The sequence below is a fragment of the Gymnodraco acuticeps genome, unplaced genomic scaffold, assembly GCF_902827175.1.
Source record: "Gymnodraco acuticeps unplaced genomic scaffold, fGymAcu1.1, whole genome shotgun sequence".
NCBI classification, from domain to species: domain Eukaryota; kingdom Metazoa; phylum Chordata; class Actinopteri; order Perciformes; family Bathydraconidae; genus Gymnodraco; species Gymnodraco acuticeps.
In genome coordinates, this window is record NW_022989873.1 from 1 (window position 1) to 4,774 (window position 4,774).

Here is a 4,774-nt window from a genome sequence, read left to right on the forward strand (position 1 = left end):
TTGACGGCCAGATTCTGGACCTCTCCGTTCTTATCTTCCAGCAGTTTGAGGATCATCCTGACCACCTGTCAATCAAAGCATCAGTCCATCAATAACTCATTACAAACACATTTGATAACGTTTCTAAACCAGTTCCAGCCGGTTTGAACCCACCTTCCTCTCGCTGTCGTCGTCCAGTTTGATTGAATCTTTCTGTAGCTCCGTCATCAGGTCGTTGGTGGCCATGAACCTGCAGAGCACACAGAAAAGTCAACTCTTGGAGTCTTAACCTGAAATCTGACTTGTTTAATCATTCTTCATTTTGTCTATTCACATTCATCATATTCCTCTGTCGTCAACATAGATTAAAATATATATAAGAACTTTGTACATCTAACCCCCTGATCCCACCGGATCAGGGGGTTAGATGTCTGCGCCGCGCTGCGACCTCCTCCTGCGTCATAACCCACCAGGCGCGTGTCAAAACGTTGCGGAAGCGAAGCGTCGTGTGTGCAGCCTCGCAGTATTCCACCAGACCCGCTGCGCTGCGCCAAAAATAGGATTCATCCTATATCTGGGACGCTTCGAGCCGCGGCGCAGCGTGTCTTGTGGAATAGCACCCGTTGACTAGAGTGGCCGCGATCGCTAAAAACGCCGCAGCCGCAGCGCAGACGCTCCTGGTGGGATTAGGGGGTTAGGAGCAGTAAAGTGTGTAAACAGGAGGAACAGTCATCCGGACGGTTATAAGTAAGACATGAAACAGAAATCTATTTCATCAAATTAGTTTTAAGCTGTTTATAAAACACTTTACGTGATAAAATGATACGTCGCTGCAGATCTGACTTCTTTAATACCGAGTTATATTTTCTGAGTGCGTGTCCGATCCAATGTGTGTGAGTTCCATCTGTAGGCTGCATACACTCCGCCTAAAAAGCTATTTAGACGTGTGTGTGTGTGTGTGTGTGTGTGTGTGTGTGCGTGTGTGTGTGTGTGTGTGTGTGTGCGTGTGTGTGTCCTGCAGGCGGCAGCGTGAGAGGAACTGGTTTCTCCTCACAAGGTCAGCACTCAGCACATTCTACATGATTTTCTAACACTCAGGGTTTCGCGTAGCGGCGTCTGTCAGGAGTGACGGGAGATTACTGAGCTGAGCGCGTCCTCCAGAAGATTTACACTGTGAGGTTCATCTGGGAAACATGGAGGCTTCTCAGACTCTGCTCCGTCCTGCTGTCCTCACCTCGTCTAAAACGGTTCTCTGTTTACACTCGTTAAAAACCCATTGATATGCTGGCTTAAAAATGTGTTTGATTGTTTTAGTGAAGAACACAAAAGGGCAGCTTGATTTCGGACTATTGGCCAATATTTAGATATCTTTTATTTGCCACAATTAAATATATATATATATTAGCGCTGTCAAGTTAACGCGTTAATAACGCAAACAACAATTAACGCCACCAATTATTTTAACGCGATTAACGCATGTGTATTTTTTGTCCTCGGCCGCCCCGTAGTTTCAGAGCATCGAGTTTAAAATACCATCTACAAGCTGATGCTGACAGCCCCGCTCCTGCTGCCTGCTTGCAGCAGACCACACTTCCACGCTCACCGGCAGGCACCGACTGGCTATCGGGAGGACCGGGAGGGTGTGTGTATGTGTGGCCCGAGCGAGCGAGAGAGACCTTACGTGTATTGTTGTTGTTAGCATCTGGTGCTAGCTAGCTGCGCTAACGGATAGAAGGAGCTGTTTAAATGAAAACAGAGGAGCGACATTTCGCCACAACTGCGCCGAGCACTTGACTGTATGCAGGAAGCCAGACAGTGGGACATTGTACGAGAAGTCAGCACACTCAGCACGGATAGTGCGCAACATGATTGCAGCGTCCAGGCAGCTCCCGTTCGAGCATATGCCTTGAGTTGCACATAGCTCCAACGATGCCAAACACACACACACACACACACAACACACACACACACACACACACACACACACACACACACACAACACACACACACACACACACACACACACACACACACACACACACACACACACACACACACACACACACACACACACACACACACACACACACACACACACACACACACACACACACACACACACACACACACACACACACACACCACACACACACACACACACACACACACACACCACACACACACACACACACACACACACACACACACACACACACACACACACACACACACACACACACACACACACACACACACACACACACACACACACACACACAGGTTGTTTGTTTTAATATTCATGAGAATATTTGTCATTGTTCAAATGATAATAAACATTAGCATAAAGCATATTTGTCCACTCATATGTTGATAAGAGTATTAAAAACTTGATAAATATTCCTCTAAGGAACATTTAGAACAGATCAAAAATGTGCGATTACTTTGCGATTAATCGCGATTAACTATTTTAATCGACTGACAGCCCTAGTAAACATACACGCAAGTGAAAAAATATTTTTTTTAAGTCAAAATAAACATGTATACAAATATTAAAAGCGTTAAAGACCAACGGAGAATATTCATAAAAATATAATCAAGTCAAATGGTAATTATTAAAATCTAAAACAATAAATAATATTAAAACAATGAATTAAATAAAACGTTACTGTAATGTTAGAGCAGTGATTTAACATAAATATTGAATACACAAAAAATATAAATACATTCAAATCAAATATATCTTTTGCAGGGTGCCACAGCCTACTGAAAACTACTAGTCAATAAGCATATATTCAACATTAAAATATGTTCAATATATTCCAGTCAGAAACTCAGCAAACATATAAATGCCGATAATCCCAAGAAGCCAAGTATGCAGATTGAATATCCGGTAAAAAGACAGACACTGATATCAGATCAGTTCTGTCAGAGTTGAAGCAAAGGGAAAATATGTGCACCCAGGGATAGCCCTGCAGTGTTAAAGTATTTATACTGAAGTATCTGAACCCCCCCCCCCTGCTAATCCAGTCTGTTTACCTGCTGTTATTACCCGAGTTACAACACCTACCACATGCTAGTTAGCACAACAACTACTTCTGCCACACACTACACTTGTTAGCTCAGATGCTAACTTCACAGCAACATTACACAGAAAGATCATGCTAACTTGAGCTAGCCTAAAATGTTCAAAAAATAAGAATTATACATTTTGTTATGAGTTAGTTAAGTTAAAAAAGAAGAAACAATAACACATACATTGATCATGATAGTGAGCTAGCAAGAAAAGCTAAAGTAATACAAACGTAACTTACAATCAGAAAAAAGCAAGGGAGCTGGCCTTCAAAATAATAAGAAAATATAAATAATTATAGTTATTTTCTAAATATTCGTAAGACAGCCTTAACATGTATAATTTATAGAAACATCATAAATATAAATAAATTAAATTAAAAAACGTAATGACACAAAAAAAAGAAGCTGGCCTTAAAATAATAAGGAAATACAAATTCATTATTTTTGTAAAGGTTCATACAAAAATTGAAAACATAAAAACAAAATTAATAAAAATAAATGAACCACTGATCATGATTAACATGTACTATTAATACGCATTGAGCTAGTTAAAAATAAATACAAGAAAAGTTAGTAGCCAGCTAGCCGGTTAGCTGTTAGCTCCTGTATTTACTGCTCAGCTGTCAGGTTAGCATCCCGTTAGCATGTTAGCTCCCTGAACGGTTATTAACGCTTTTCACCTGAACTGCTGTCAGATCGAACACTAACGTTTATTTAAATAATCGTTAATATTAGCTAACTGCTGAGCTCGCGCTGTGACGCTAGATCAGACAGGTGGCAGAAGCTAGCTGTTAGCATGGAGCCTGTAGGCCTGATAGACTGTTATCTCTCTTGTGTTTATGGAGGAAACACCGGGTGATCTGCTCAGGTGAGCCGGGAATACAGTCCTCTCCCCCGGGGTGTTTATTTACCTGAAGTCCTTGTCGCTGGAAGTCATTTTCTCCAGCAGGTTGGAGATGTGGTACGAGGCGCTCGCCATGTTAGCTGTTAGCCGTTAGCCTCCTGCTGCTCAGAGTGTGTGTGTTGTGTGTCTGCGGCTGTGTGTGTGTGTGTGTGTGTGTGTGTGTGTATGTGTCGGTGCTCTGCTCTCCGGTACACGGTGTGTGTGTGTAAGTGTGTGTCTCCTGTGTTCTTGTCTCTCTCTTTACTGTCGCATCCCGGAGATTCGGTTTGTTTGAATGGAGCTCCCGTTCTCTCTGCAGAGGGGCGGGGTTAGCGGGATGTACCGGGATGGACGCGGCGGGGTCGGAGGTCACAGGGGAGAGCAGTTTTTTCCTCACACATTTCATTTTTTTTTCCTCTTTTTTTTTTACCACATTTAACTACACATTTCAAATCATTAAAATAATTGCATTATATTTGTCTATAATACGTTTGCTATATCTCCCACTGTGCATTTACATTTGTATTCATTTTAATATTGAATAATCCATTCTTGCACAATAATATCCTGCGTTATATTTGTTTCTGAAATGTGTATTTCCACTTGATATTTTCCACATGTATATTTTAAAACTTTTTAATGCTATTTTATTTATATTTCAGAAATATTTTGGACTGTTTATTTCTAGTGTCTTAATTTCTCTTATGTACATTGCCTTGTTTTTGATGCTGCTGCAACGCTAACAATTCCCAAATTGGGATCATATATACACAGTGGTGGAATTCAGGGTTATAATATAATATACTAATAGTTGTATTAGTATAGGACTTCATTAGATTT

At 41.2% G+C, this 4,774-nt stretch overlaps 1 long non-coding RNA gene across 1 annotated transcript; it reads right to left on the reverse strand.

Annotated features, from left to right (window-relative positions):
* LOC117533699 lies at positions 1 to 4,274 on the reverse strand. Its single transcript, XR_004567093.1, has 3 exons — positions 3,963 to 4,274; positions 154 to 229; positions 1 to 65 (listed from the first exon to the last, which is right to left on the reverse strand). It is a non-coding gene; the product is annotated as an uncharacterized LOC117533699 (long non-coding RNA).
* Positions 4,275 to 4,774: the final 500 nt, after the last annotated feature.